We start from the raw sequence: 16,392 nt of genomic DNA, 5'->3' as shown, positions 1-16,392 counted from the left end.
AAATTAATTCTTTTACCTTTTCCTCTAGTATCCTTTCTTTGTTTCCTATAGGGAATTGTGCGTTATTGAAGCTTGTGCTTGTGTATGAGTTTCATAACCTGTTGTTATAAATATCCCTATGAGAAGAAGTTATAGATTCACGGATCCATGGTTTAAATACTAAATGTGTTGAGGTGATTAAGGAGATAGGGTGAATTCTATTCTCTTAATCTAGAACCTACCTTGCCTTTAATATTATCAATAATACTTCCCTTTATGCTTCTCATGATGAAAATGACTCTCTAACATAAGTATTTAATGAATAGTTAGAGAATATTGACAAGCAATTGAAATATCTTCAACAATTTGTGAGTCACAAACACTTGGATAGAGAGGTAATCCCCTTGAGTAAGGTTTAAAGAAGTTGATTCAAAATGATGAACATGGTGTAAAAGTTATACATAACATAGCTCACATACTAAATGGCAACACTATGAATTTTGTTAGTTCCATGGAAGTTCTTGGACATCCTATTCCTCAAACCCAAGTTGAAACATCCATTCCTATTTATACATATATATCCAATATTGTTTGATACTCATCTTCCATCATGGCTACTATTCTATAAAATGAGAGCACTAACCATGTAGTAGTGGGGGGAATCCTATCACCAATATGCTTGGGCTCCACTCTCAACCAAGTTTCCTTTTGTTTATTAAAAAATGCATCAACCATATCCTTCACCCACCTACCACAATGTTCCACCTACTTATCACATTATACCTTTAAATCCTACATGACAATCCAACCTTTTACAATCCTATTAATTAATCAAAGATACCCTAAACCACTTGTTGTAAAACATTTCATCTTTACAAAAAGTTGGGCCACATAACACAATCCCAATCCGCCATTCCTATATATAATATAAGTAGACCACATTACATTCATATCGTTCAAAATCCACTTCAAAAACACATTAAGGTCCCTCTTTTTTAGAAATATCATAAAAAATGTGACCCCCACTATCATCTAAAAACATTTTTGACTTTATGCATTGATTTATTCTATGATGAAAAGCTTCATGCACAAATATTCCCTTGTTTCTTGAAAGATAATGTTTTGGAATGGTTTTTGTCCTTGCCTAGTTATTGAGTTGTTAATTTTTAATAATTGGTAAATATGTTTATTCTACATTTTCAAAACAATACTCATTAAAATATAAAATTGACTAATTTATTTCATTGCAAACAAGTTGCTAAGTAAAAATGACTAATTTTATTGGTAGATATCAACATTTTAATTCTCGAATTTCTTATCTTATTCTTGATGTTGATATTCAAAGAATTTTGATTGATAATTTACAAAATTATACTATATAATCTAAGATTTAATTTTATCAATATTTATCTTTCACACAATTGTGTATGGCACATCACAATTTTCAACTTCAAGTTAGTCAATGTGAAGCCTCTTCATCTTCAACTCCAATGGAGAAGAATGAAGATGCCCATAAAAAAATTTAAGGCTTTAGAAAAGAAAAACAAAAATTGTTAAAGATCAATAGCAACAATTATTTCAACCATACTAATTATCAAGTTGAAAATAACCCCCTATCGTAGCTCACATTTCTTCTAAACCATTCAAACATTGCAATTCATACCTCTTTCTAAATCCTTGCATAGAATCATTCTTAAATTGATTATTACAAATTTGGTGTAAATTCTCCCTATCAATCTCATAGATCAATCCAAACATTTACCTCCTTCCTATAATTCCAAATTATTTTGTCAATACCATCATCAACCTAGACATGGCACAAAGAAATGTATACATCTAAAGAATGAAAATATAAACCTCATTGATTCTAATGCTAAAGTGGTGCATGTTATAAATGATAAAATGAATAAATTTGTAGCACCACCTAATTAAAATTTGTAAATATTTACCATTGCTTTGCCTTCCCATTCAACCAATGTTTTTTAGCATAAAGATAATAGATATATTTATACATATTGATGACATATCTAGTGAAACCAAAAATTGAAGAAAATTATATCCCTACCTTAGACTAATTTCATGTAATGTTGGTTCATCCTTGGCTCACAAACATGAAGAAATTCCCTTCTGCCATTCATAACTGCTTGAAGTTTCCTAATAATGAGCAAGTTATACTAATACATCATAGTCCATTTTATCCCTTAGCTAGATTCATAGAACTTTACCCTTAACTATGTTTGGCCTAAAATGCCTCAATCACGTAAACCTGATTAAGACACTATATTCCTTTACTATATTTTTTTGAAAGTTGATAGGATAGCTTCCTTAGAAATTCCTTTAGGATCCACTTTGACGGCTTCCCTTGAGGATATTTCATTGTATATGGGTATAGAAGTAACTCTTCCTATCTCATAGGTCACTATTAAACATGATCCTAGATCGATTCCTTCCTACTAATATTCCTCTTATATATGCTACAATTCCACTTGTAAAATCCTATAAATGACAAACAAAAAAATGGCCATAATCTTTTATTTTTCAACCATCACTAATTCCTTTCATTCGTCCTTTTGTTCATAGACAAAAGTAAGAAAAGGAATTTATGTGGGGTGATCTATAATCTTGTTCTATAGAGTCTTTGAGTCATAATGAATAAATTTTTAGTGTAAGAAGAAGTTGACAAAGATGCCAAATTTGATTCTTCTCCTAAGTAGTCAAATTCTGATTTGATCTTGTCTTCACATCCTTCATAAAATCCTATATAGGAGCCTTACCTTGACCAACCTCACCAAAAGTTGATTTTTTTCTACTCAACATAGTTCTTATTCTTATTCTCTTTGCATAAACCTTGTATTGTGATTAATTTAGATGATGATTATGATAATATAGTTGTATAAATTAAGAATTCATATTTTATCTTTGATCATTTTCAAATATTTGACTTTAGCTCCTAGTAACAAACATAGTGATTCATCATAAGAGTATGGTCCTCATTCAACACTAGACTTAGCTCCATCTATGGTACTAACTATATTTTCTTTAATATTTTATCCCCCATTTACAAAAAATGTTGAGAAAGATTGGGAGTTAGATGATTTTCTAGACTAGCTTATTTGTGTATTAGATTTATTTTTTGTTTCTGCTTGCATGTAATATGATCAACCATAATGTTGTGTTTATCATGTCTTTGTCTTTGTTAAGCTCTCTTTGGATGAACCTTTTTTTTTATTTGGCACAAGGCTACAAAGCAAATGGCCTTGTTGTAACTTTCCTCTATATGTTGTATACATGTTATGTCATAAATATCTTAGTTCTATAGATGTGGTTTTGTGTTGTCTACTTGAGGACAATGCAAAGCATTGAGATATATTTGATCTATTCTATGTTGACCCAGAAAGAATTCATGTTCATCTTGTGTGCTCTTTTTCCATTGGGCTTGTAGTTCCACTACCTTTGGGAGATGAGATTTATTCAAAAAAATCATACTTGATATACATGATTTATCTAATATTCATATTGACCCTTGATAGTGGATACCTTATGTGATCTTTCATTTCTTATGACCATTGAATTTGATTTGCTTATCCTTCGGCTCACATTTCATTCTTGTAATGCACTTGTCTTTATAACACATGTATTGTATCTTAAAAAAAATCTCTTGATAAGATGTACACCATGAGTTTGGCTTGTACACTTTGACCATACACCAAGATATGTTTGGTGGAGACTACAACACCTATTTTATAGTTGCATTTTGGATTACATAAAAAATAGAGGTTCTATTTTGTAATCTTTGTGTTTGGTGCATGTTGAAACACCTACTTTGTACTAGTTTTTTCATCAAATTATTTAGCAAACAAAGATTTCTTTTTGTAACATTCCTTTACAAGAGTCAACTAGCATAATCTATCTTTCTAGACCTATTTGACTCTTCACTTATGGCTCATAGTAAGCATGCCTTACTTGACCTATATGTTATATCCTTATTTGTTGTTTCTTGCTACATGCGTATGTGTAACCTAATTTAGTCATAAGTCTCCTTTTATCTTTATATTTTACATATATAAGATTCTAATCATTAGGGTCTTGGTGTTGTCTTCTCTCTTTAATGTCTTGGTATAATTTTTTTTATGCTATCCTAATACTTTACTGAGTGTATGTGGATAAGGTCACACTCTTGTTAAATTGAGGGATAAATTTAGTTTTCTAAGTTGTATCCCTATACTATTTCACACTCATTTTGGACTCGTTTTGGTGATTTTCTCTCTTGCCCCTAATTCATGACTGATAACTTGCTCATTCCATTGCCAAAACAAGAAGCCCAACATAATTTTGAGCTCATTGACCTAGATTTTGGCCCAGAAATATAGGACTATAGTGCCTAGTGTAGTACCCCTGCCCTAATCAATTTCTAATCTCAGTTTAATCTTGGTTAGTTTATCTTAATATAATGATTATAGTCAGATGTTTGATTTAACGCATAGCTGTTGATGTGGTTTCCACACTAGTTGTATGCAAGATGTTTAGTGTTCCTATTTCGTGGTATTAATATCGGGCTAACACTTTCATTAAATTATATATATGTATGCATGTATGACTCTTGGTTGCAGGAGATTTCAGGTACAACGTCGCATGAGTGCGAGGTTCGTCTTCACCTGGATGTGCAGGTTTGAGTGTACCTCTTTAATCCTTAGAGTTGGATTAGGTGGTTGTAAGACCCTAGTTGACCTTAGTCGTGCTCAAGTGAGCATTGCCAGTCATCGTCGGTTATCCCTTCTTGTTTGGGTTTGCGAGTCGTCAGTATGGTTGACCTTCTCGATTTGCGTGCTTGGTGTGCATGGTTAAATCGATTATTTAGTCCTTAGTAATTATCTTGATTAAATATGTATTTGTGCATTAGAGATTAATGGGCTAGATTAATCGAAATTTCATTATGCGATTTTCGTTGATTTGGATTGCTCGTTTTTAATTGGGAGTAAATTCGATTAAATGACTGATTTTGAATATTAAATGCATTTTATATATGCTGTTGAAAAAGAAAGTGTTGAATTTTATCACAATAGATTGATTGTATTCTGTTGGCTTTTGAATTAGAAAGATTAAATTTCAGTTGAATGAGAAAATTGATTTTTTAATTAAAAAGCAAGTTAATTTATTGCTATAATTAGAAAAGGATTAAATTTTGCGAATTATTTGTAAATAAAAATCTTTAATTCCAAAAATGGAATTTTGGGTCAACTCTTCCATAGAACCCAAAATTTGGGGAAAATTGGAAAAAATGGACTTTTTTTTGGGGAATTTTTGGTTGGAAGAGATTTTGGAGATGAAATTGGAGGATTTTGGATGGAGAAGGGAGGATTTGGGAGCTGGAGATTTGGACTCTTCAGGAAATCTTGCCAGGAATGCGAGATCAGGTAGGATCCAATTCTCTATTTGAGTTATTGTTTAAATGGAAATGGGGGTTTGAAGGTTTTCATGCTCTTGGTTTTAGATTCTCCATTGAATGCCATGCTTATGAACTGATTTAGTAAATTTCTAGCTTGGCTGGAAGTGTTTTTGAGGTGTTGTTATTCCTCCATTCTTTTTGGGTGTTTGAAACCCTTGGGTGTTTGTAAAGAATGAAAAACCATCAAGAAAACATTATTTTCATATCGAACTGTGCATTGTTTATTTCATTGGAATCGGTTCTCATTCACACCGAAATTGTTAATCCAAATTTTTGAGTGGGTCTATTGTTTGTTTTAAAACCGAACTGTGTTAAAAGAAAAAATATATATATAAATTTTATAGCGAGCTATGCATTGTTTTTGTTTCCGAACTGGGCGAGTTTTTAATAAAAACGAGTCGTATTTGGGGTTGGAGGGCGGGGAGCGGAGCTCCACCCGCTCCTCCTCCCCTTCCCCCGCACGCTCCCCTTACTCCTCCCCATTCCCTTCTTTATGCTCGTAGACCGCTTGTGCCGCAACACTGCAGTGACCGCAGGGGCCACGGTGGCCGCAGGGCGTCGCGGACCTGCGGGCACTGCAGTGGTGCCGCCCGCATGGGTCTTCCCTGCGGGTATGGTGTTGGATGGCGCTAGGGTTAGGGCACGGCCGCCCTCGCCTCCATTTTAAATGCATTTTTTTTTGTGGTTTTAAATCATAGTTTATAAAATGTTTTTTTTATGTATTTTTTTATCATTAAAAAAAAATGACATATAATATTTGTAAATATTATTTTAATGTTAAGATTTAATTAGTTTCTTAATTAGGATTAGGGTGGCAATATCACGATAAATGTCAGTTGGATATTGATTAATTCTATAATGGATTTTATAGGTTAATTGTTATTCAACTTCATTTCGTGACTTTTGCCCTCTTTCTAATTAAGTTCTACAACTGTAATATTGTAATTTAATATTGTCGATTATTCTCTGATTGATCTTGGCTAATAAATTGATATCTTACCTTCTAGCTGATTAGGGAAGTTGGCTAATTGAGGTACTATTGTTTAAAAACAAAATAGAGAATAATATGTTATTGGAAGATCGTTGAAATACGATGTAATTACTAATTGATGATGTTAAATATTATCTTAGAACATATCATTTGAGTAATCGAGAAGTAAGTGAAATATTTAACCATTGATCGTAGAAATTGAAACGATGTGCTTTGGAAATGATTATCTTCATTAGATTCCCTTTTTATAATTATATTCTGTGATTCATATTATGCATCTGGGTTTGAGAAATAATACGAAACTGTAGAGGTCGGTTTTAGACTAGTATGTTAATGATGTTTTGTTGGAGTTTAAATATCTTATTTATTTGATTAATGGTTGTCTAAATGTTATTAATATGAAATTGGTTTAAAAACTCATTATGACTTTATATGCCTGTTCGATGCTTTGAACCTTCAAGAGTTAGAAAACCAAGAACAACCTATCCCTTGATGAGGTAGATGACTGTAAGCTGATTTAGATCTTGTAGAAAACTTGATCGACTTGTAATGATTAAATCAATTTGAGCAAATATTGTCTTTTCTGATTATTGCCTTGCAAGTTTAATTTCTGTATTCGCCTTTAATTATGAAATGGCATGTTTTGCTTTGTTTAGTAGGACCCTGTCGTATGGATTGACTTGGGGTACCTGTTTCAGTCCTTGATTCCGAGTTGACTGTTGTATTGTGGTAGTGTCGTGTTGATCATATCCTCCTTGTGTGTGAGTTGAATGATGATTGTGGTTGACCATTGTTGGTCGGGTCTCTAGTTAGAGTACCGTCAGTAAGTGATTACCCTTGAGTCGTGTTTGACCAGATGGTTGTCTCTCCCTTCTTAAACTCCGTTGGTCTGACCATGTGTATTCCTTGGTTTTGAGTTCGTTTGAGTATAGTCTAGTGTCGTATGGGAAAGTGGCTTTCGATTGGGGGCCGTGCCCAAAGTGGCTGCTAGGTAACCCGTCGAAAGTGAGTCTAATAAGTGATAACCTAAGTAGATTAGAATGTAATCTCTAAGTAAGATAATTGTGCCTCACACATGGGACGAGTGCTATCATAGACTCAACATGTTGTGAGAAGGCTTGAAATGGCAAACCATCTTCCTTGTCTTCACGAGAGGAGGTGTGGGTCCACATGAGGCTTGGATGGGCCGAAAGCTCAGATTAGGTTGCCAGGGTGACCCAGTGTATGGGGCTGGGACCTATGAAGACTTGCCATGGTAACCATATGAGGTTGTGTGATGACACTTGTCCCTACGTTCGCTAGTGTGTTGTCGCTTTGTCCTGTTAGGAGTACCTTTGTGAGTCGTCCTTTTGTCTCTGCCCTTGTGAGTGTCGGTTTCATGTTAGACCTTGGGTGGTTATGGCTCAGTTTTATGGATGCTCTCATGGACCTCTTGTTTTAGCTTTGATTATGTTCAGCTGGATCCTGTTCTTTTCAAGGATCGTTTATGTATTAATTGACCGATGCGGTCGTTTGTATATTGTTTATATTTCGCCTTGATGGCCGGATTGTAAATGGTGTAACCTCTTGTATTCTTAACTTTATTATTTATCAGAGGGGTCTTGCAGTTGAGTAGACCCGAGGATGTAGCCCTTTAGGGTTGAACTCCGAGATCATTATGGTGTTATGTGATGTTATTCTCTTATGTTTCCTTTATTCAGCTTTATCATGTATGATTAGCTTATGTTAGAATGGTTAAGTGGATAAATGGAATTAACTTTAAATGCTTATATTCAGTCCCTTCTTGAATGCCATGTTGATCGAATGCGTAAGTGGTGTAGATGAGATTTATCGTAGATGCATGTATGTAATCATCTTTTAGAATGCAGTAAGTTGGAATATGAAAGAATGTAACTTAGAGTAATGAATTATACTCAGTTGTTGTTAAGGAATTTAAATATGCTTGGAAAGATCTCTTATGTTATGATGAAATCCTAGTGTATTAGAATGTTAGATGTATGGTTTGTAATTTTAAATGAAAAGCTTGAATGAGGATTATGAATGGATCTTAATGATGAATCCTTGCTTGTGATTTACATTTCAGTCCTTTGAAAGAAATTATCCTGATTTAGAATTATCTCATTGTTAGATTAGCAGCTTATTGGATTAATTGTGTGAGTTAAGTGAATTGTGAAATTTAAGTAATCTCGTTGGGAAACTCTTTAGGTGTTAGTTGATGTCTTCCGCTATGTAATCTAAATCTTTGATATCATGTTGTATCTTATTGTGGTGTAACTTTAAAAAAAAAAATTATTGCACCCTATCCTTGTGTTTTGGCTTAATCCCTTCGGGGTTTCCTGGCAGGGCATTACATTTGGTATCAGAGCCCAAGTTGCAAACATTGGGATCTTTGGTGTCGCATGTGCCCTCTATTTGTGTGAGGTGTATCGACCTTATGTGTATGCTAGTCCTCCTTTTGCATGTGAGTGATTGAGCAGACCTTAGCTTGTGTGTGATGTATGTGTGTTCACACCTTGCTTCGCCTTCTTGATGTTGGTGTTTGAGTGCTTATATGTGCATTGTGTGCTTATTGATGTCTTGGTCTACGATTACTCTTATTCTGAAAGAGAGTCGTATGTACCTTCCCTTATTGAGTGTTGTACTCTTTAGACTAATCCATTTGGGTTGGTCCGTGCTTGTCTAGAATTTGCAAGTGCGAATTATGTTTGTTTAAAGATTTTGATCTAGCTTAGTGTTGTCCACTTGAGGGACTAGTATGGCAATTATTGAATGCTTATTTTGTAGAAAATTAAATGATTATCACCATTCCTCTCTCTCTTTCTGGAAATTAAAAGGATTAGGATATGTGTAATTATCTTTGATTCGAGTTTTCTTGTTTGCAAGAGAGAAAAAGGGTGTGACTTCTTGAACCCTTGTGTGAGCCTTATGACGTTTATGTTTTTAGATTATTAAATGGGCTATGGGTTTAAAAATTTATTTTGGTGATTGGGAGAAAATTGTATGTGTACATTTAAAGAATTCTCCATGTGTATGTTGTAGGAGTAGCATGATTAAATTCTACCTTAGTAAGGTGCATTTCTATGCGAATAGTTGAATTATGTGAAACTGCTTGGTTTGTAGAAGTGTTAAAAAGAGCATGTGATTGTAGCTTCGAGAGAGTATTAATGTGTTCCCTGAAAGATTTTTTTATGTGTTTTCTGAAAGATTGTCTTATGTGTTTCATTAAACCAGTTTGATTGAAGATTTATTTTAGCAAATGCTCCATTGAACTCGCTTTTGGGTATGTGTAATTACCTTAATGTTTTTAGAAAGTGCGAATGAAAAGCTTGTTTGATGTGTAAGCAATTAATATGTTTTATTTGGGGTAATAACTCCTTGCTTATCTTTGATCGTAATGTGATTTCTTTGATAGGTTGCAAATTATGTCATGTGTCTGAATTGTATTATTATAAGTGAGTGTTCTTAAGAGGTCTTGCATTATCGAAAAGATTGCCTCTCTTGATCTCTATTTTGTTTGGAAAACTAGAACCTCCTGTTGCAACCATAATTATTGGAAATGTTTTGTTAGGCAAATTGTCATCCTTCTTAACGGTAGCAAAATGAAAACCGTATAATTTAAATGATAGGCTTATAGGGAGAAATTTTGTATTATAGCATGATCTTGATTGATCTTGTGTCTTTGTAGGAAATAGTTTGGCTATCAAACTCTCTTTCCCTTCTCTTTGCCTAATCATAAGAATTTTAGAAATGCTATTAAAGAGTACATTGATTTAAATAGAATGTTTATAAAACATGTGAAATTGTGTGTTTGCTTTTGGCTTCATAGGGATAGATGAAAGTCTTAAGCTTTAGAAATGAATTTGCTTAGCTAGTAATTTAATTATGAATGCTTAGTGAGATTCGAGAAAGATATAGGAATGATGTTATTTCCTTATGTAATTGTGAATTGTTAATAATTTCAGTACTTGAATCTAGAGTAAACTTGATTCAATTATTTATGTAGAAAGCATAATTGAAATCTTCCTTGAATAGATGTTAGCATACTGAAAAGTATTCCCCGTAAATGTGACTAAACCAGTACTGGTGTATTTGTGTGTGTTGTAAGAAACCAGTGCTTATTATGTGTGCCCATGGGTTGGTGAAGTAATCAACCATGGAGGATATGTTGCTTATGAGTATGGGAAACCATGCTGTTTATGTGATGTTGCTTATTTGTTTCCCTACTGAGTGCCAAACCTCAGGTTGTGGGTAACTCGGTATGTTAAGGGGTAGTATTCGAAGTAACCGTTCCTTGAATAGTATGGATTGGCGTACGAGTAATGTTGGCGCGAAGCGACTTTAGCTTCTCTACTTCGAGGAATGATATAGTTGTACTACTAAACTGTATCAAGGTGTACTCAATACTTTCCCTTGTGATGAACCTACTTACGAGGTTCATGAGTGCCAGCCTTATTCCTATCCTTTATTTGAGCATATAGATGGCAGTTTTGAGCATATTGTTGGATTCTATTGGAGCATCTGTTGCCTTGTCTTCATGAGAGGCGTGTTATTGTTCTTACATAAGTTGCCAACTGACTAATGTTGGTAGACTTGTGGGTAGACCTTAGCCATGTATACCTCTGGCTTACGGCGAGTATCCTGAGAGGAACATCACTATGCAGAATGTGACCAGCGCGTGCCTTATTCGTGGGGTACACTGCCATGCGGGATACGTCCATTGCGTGCTTTGTCCGCTTGGAGTATTGCCATGCCGTGCTGAGACACGATGCGGGATGTAGTAGACATTTCCATGTGGCCTACCACTAGGTATTGGGTAGAGCCATGCCACGTGACGACGTGATGCGGGGTGATGTCGAGGTGCACACTGCCATGCCATGTGGATGTGTGACTTGGCCACACCACATGATGAGCTACTAGGATAGCTAGACGATTGTTCCTTCCTTCCTCATTGGTGGCTAGATATTAGTCATGTAGTGATGTAATGTGCACTTATGAATTTCTTTTATTTATTTCTTTATTTCCTTGTGGGCCAGCAATTTATTCTACTTTGATTGTGAAGGTTTAGCCACGATCTTGTGATCTTTTGCACTTTTGATTTGGTGTTGAGATTCCGGATTATTTTCTTGCCTTACTGTTGGAATTGAGGATTTATTATCTTTATTCTTCTGTACTTTGGTGGCTAAACCGGTTTATCCTTGTTGTTTTCGTATGCTGGTCTTGTGTTGCAATGTGAATTCCTCTCCAAGAACGTAGGAGACGGGCTTGGATGAGTGTATACGAGGAAGTAGATGCAGGGAACCTTGAGGATGGGGGTATGTGAGGCTGTGATGCAGCTAGTATCCACTACCTACCTATGTGTGGTGACTATCTCTTGGAGGCTAACCCCCTTGCTCAACAAGGGATATTCACAAAGGTCTTGTATGGAAGGTAGCATCGCTATGGTGTGCCTAGCACCATCGAGTCCTTGAGTGAGATATTGGATATTTATGATCATATTGTTGTTTTGAGATCAGGCATAGAGATGCTGATCATGCATGTTATCCTTGACCGAGCATTAGACATGCTCACATGTGGCCTTTTATGTTATGCATTCCAGTTATGTGGATGGTTATTATTTGTATCATGGAGTAAATTGTGTTAACTTGTCACTATGTTATGGGACATAGTCATTGGAAAGGTTTTCTTATGCCTGGCAAGTGTAAACAATTGAGTTATTTATGTTGCTCTTATTTTATTGAAAGTTAATTTGGTTGTAGAAATTGATATTTTGAGCTAGTTCTATGTTATAAAATTTTATGATAAAGATGGATTGGTAAAGGAAATTGATCTTGATGGCACGTTTTCTTGTCATTTTTGGTCGATGATTATGGTAATTGTTGTTTACCTCTTTGTAATGCTTTCATTTGGTGTAATGGAAGGAAGAAAATTCTTGTTTCTCTGCTATGATTGTGGATAATTCCTAGAATATTTTAAGGAATGTATGGTTTTAGATGTATCTTGCCAATGGATAATGGCGTTTGTAAAGATTTTGCAATAAACATTTCATTTATTTATGGAAAGATTTCTATGTGCAATTTGATCTTTGTTGAATAAGTTTCAGGGCTGATGCGTGCGACATGTTCTCCATCTAGCCTTACGACTTCCAAGAGTAAGTCGGAACCTAGGGGGGGAGAATGTAGTACCCCTGCCCTAATCAATTTCTAATCTTAGTTTAATCTTGGTTAGTTTATCTTAATATAATGATTATAGTCAGATGTTTGATTTAACGCATAGCTGTTGATGTGGTTTTCACACTAGTTGTATGCAAGATGTTTAGTGTTCCTATTTCGTGGTATTAATATCGGGCTAACGCTTTCATTAAATTTTATATATGTATGCATGTATGACTATTGGTTGCAGGAGATTTCAGGTATAACGCCGCATGAGTGCGAGGTTCGTCTTCACCTGGATGTGCAGGTTTGAGTGTACCTCTTAAATTCTTAGAGTTGGATTAGGTGATCGTAAGACCCTAGTTGACCTTAGTCGTGCTCAAGTGAGCATCGCCAGTCGTCGTCGGTTATCCCTTCTTGTTTGGGTTTGCGAGTCGTCTGTATGGTTGACCTTCTCGATTTGCGTGCTTGGTGTGCATGGTTAAATCGATTATTTAGTTCTTGGTAATTATCTTGATTAAATATGTATTTGTGCATTAGAGATTAATGGGCTAGATTAATCGAAATTTCGTTATGCGATTTTCGTTGATTTGGATCGCTCGTTTTTAATTGGGAGTAAATTCGATTAAATGACTGATTTTGAATATTAAATGCATTTTATATATGCTGTTGAAAAAGAAAGTGTTGAATTTTATCGCAATAGATTGATTGTATTCTGTTGGCTTTTGAATTAGAAAGATTAAATTTCAGTTGAATGAGAAAATTGAGTTTTTAATTAAAAAGCAAGTTAATTTATTGCTATAGTTAGAAAAGGATTAAATTTTGCGAATTATTTGTAAATAAAAATCTTTAATTCCAAAAATGGAATTTTGGGTCAACTCTTCCATATAACCCAAAATTTGGGGAAAATTGGAAAAAATGGACATTTTTTTGGGGAATTTTGGGTTGGAAGAGATTTTGGAGATGAAATTGGAGGATTTTGGATGGAGAAGGGAGGATTTGGGAGCTGGAGATTTGGACTCTTCAGCAGATCTTGCCAGGAACACGAGATCAGGTAGGATCCAATTCTCTATTTGAGTTATTGTTTAAATGGAAATGGGGGTTTGAGGGTTTTCATGCTCTTGGTTTTAGATTCTCCATTGAATGCCATGCTTATGAACTGATTTAGTAAATTTCTAGCTTGGCTAGAAGTGTTTTTGTGGTGTTGTTATTCCTCCATTCTTTTTGGGTGTTTGAAACCCTTGGGTGTTTGTAAAGAATGAAAAACCATCAAGAAAACATTATTTTCATATCGAACTGTGCGTTGTTTATTTCATTGGAATCGGTTCTCATTCAAACTGAAATTGTTAATCCAAATTTTTGAGTGGGTTTATTGTTTGTTTTAAAACCGAACTGTGTTAAAAGAAAAAATATATATATAAATTTTATAGTGAGCTGTGCGTTGTTTTTGTTTCCGAACTGGGTGAGTTTTTAATAAAAATGAGCTGTATTTGGGGTTGGAGGGCGGGGAGCGGAGCTCCACCCGCTCCTCCTCCCCTTCCCCCGCACGCTCCCGTTACTCCTCCCCGTTCCCTTCTTTATGCTTGCAGACCGCTTGTGGCCGCGGCACTGCGGTGACCGCAGGGGCCGCGGTGGCCGCAGGGTGCCGCGGACCTGCGGGCACCGCAGTGGCGCCGCCCGCATGGGTCTTCCCTGCGGGTATGGTGTTGGACGACGCTAGGGTTAGGGCACGGCCGCCCTCGCCTCCATTTTAAATGCGTTTTTTTTTTTTGTGGTTTTAAATCATAGTTTATAAAATGATTTTTTTATGTATTTTTTTATCATTAAAAAAAAATGACATATAATATTTGTAAATATTATTTTAATGTTAAGATTTAATTAGTTTCTTAATTAGGATTAGGGTGGCAATATCACAATAAATGTCAGTTGGATATTGATTAATTCTATAATGGAGTTTATAGGTTAATTGTTATTCAACTTCATTTCGCGACTTTTGCCCTCTTTCTAATTAAGTTCTACAACTGTAATATTGTAATTAAATATTGTTGATTATTCTCTGATTGATCTTGGCTAATAAATTGATATCTTACCTTCTAGCTGATTAGGGAAGTTGGCTAATTGAGGTACTATTGTTTAAAAACAAAATAGAGAATAATATGTTATTGGAAGATCATTGAAATACGATGTAATTACTAATTGATGATGTTAAATATTATCTTAGAACATATCATTTGAGTAATCAAGAAGTAAGTGAAATATTTAACCATTGATCATAGAAATTGAAACGATGTGCTTTGGAAATGATTATCTTCATTAGATTCCCTTTTTATAATTATATTCCGTGATTCGTATTATGCATCTAGGTTTGAGAAATAATACGAAACTGTAGAGGTCGGTTTTAGACCAGTATGTTAATGATGTTTTGTTGGAGTTTAAATATCTTATTTATTTGATTAATGGTTGTCTGAATGTTATTAATATGAAATTGGTTTAAAAACTCATTATGACTTTATATGTCTGTTCGATGCTTTGAACCTTCAAGAGTTAGAAAACCAAGAACAACCTATCCCTTGATGAGGTAGATGACTGTAAGCTGATTTACATCTTGTAGAAAACTTGATCGACTTGTAATGATTAAATTAATTTGAAGAAATATTGTCTTTTCTGATTATTGCCTTGCGAGTTTAATTTCTGTATTCACCTTTAATTATGAAATGGCATGTTTTGCTTTGTTTAGTAGGACCCTGTCGTATGGATTGACTTGGGGTACCTGTTTCAGTCCTCGATTCCGAGTTGACTGTTGTATTGTGGTAGTGTCATTTTGATCATATCCTCCTTGTGTGTGAGTCGAATGATGATTGTGGTTGACCGTTGTTGGTCGGGTCTCTAGTTAGAGTACCGTCAGTAAGTGATTAACCTTGAGTCGTGTTTGACTAGATGGTTGTCTCTCCCTTCTTGAACTCCGTTCGTCTGACCATGTGTATTCCTTGGTTTTGAGTTCATTTGAGTATAGTCTAGTGTCGTATGGGAAAGTGGCTTTCGATTGGGGGCCGCGCCCAAAGTGGCTGCTGGGTAACCCGTCGAAAGTGAGTCTAATAAGTGATAACCTAAGTAGATTAGAATGTAATCTCTAAGTAAGATAATTGTGCCTCACACATGGGACAAGTGCTATCATAGACTCGACATGCTATGAGAAGGCCTGAAATGGCAAACCATCTTCCTTGTCTTCACGAGAGGAGGTGTGGGTCCACATGAGGCTTGGATGGGCCGGAAGCTCAGATTAGGTTGCTAGGGTGACCCAGTGTATGGGGCCGGGACCTATGAAGACTTGCCATGGTAACCATACCAGGTTGTGTGATGACACTTGTCCCTACGTTCGCTAGTGTGTTGTTGCTTTGTCCTGTTAGGAGTACCTTTGTGAGTCATCCTTTTGTCTCTGCCCTTGTGAGTGTCAGTTTCATGTTAGACCTTGGGTGGTGATGGCTCAGTTTTATGGATGCTCTCATGGACCTCTTGTTTTTGCTTTGATTATGTTTAGCTGGATCCTGTTCTTTTCAAGGATCGTTTATGTATTAATTGGCCAATGCGGTCGTTTGTATATTGTTTATATTTCGCCTTGATGGTCGGACTGTAAATGGTGTAACCTCTTGTATTCTTAACTTTATTATTTATCAGAGGGGTCTTGCAGTTGAGCAGACCCGGGGATGTAGCCCTTTAGGGGTGAACTCTGAGATCATTATGGTGTTATGTGATGTTATTCTCTTATGTTTCCTTTATTCAGCTTTATCATGTATGATTAGCTTATGTTAGAATGGTTAAGTGGATAA

The sequence above is a fragment of the Cryptomeria japonica genome, chromosome 4 (assembly GCF_030272615.1).
Source record: "Cryptomeria japonica chromosome 4, Sugi_1.0, whole genome shotgun sequence".
Taxonomy (NCBI): Eukaryota; Viridiplantae; Streptophyta; class Pinopsida; order Cupressales; family Cupressaceae; genus Cryptomeria; species Cryptomeria japonica.
This window is presented reverse-complemented; position numbering follows the sequence as displayed.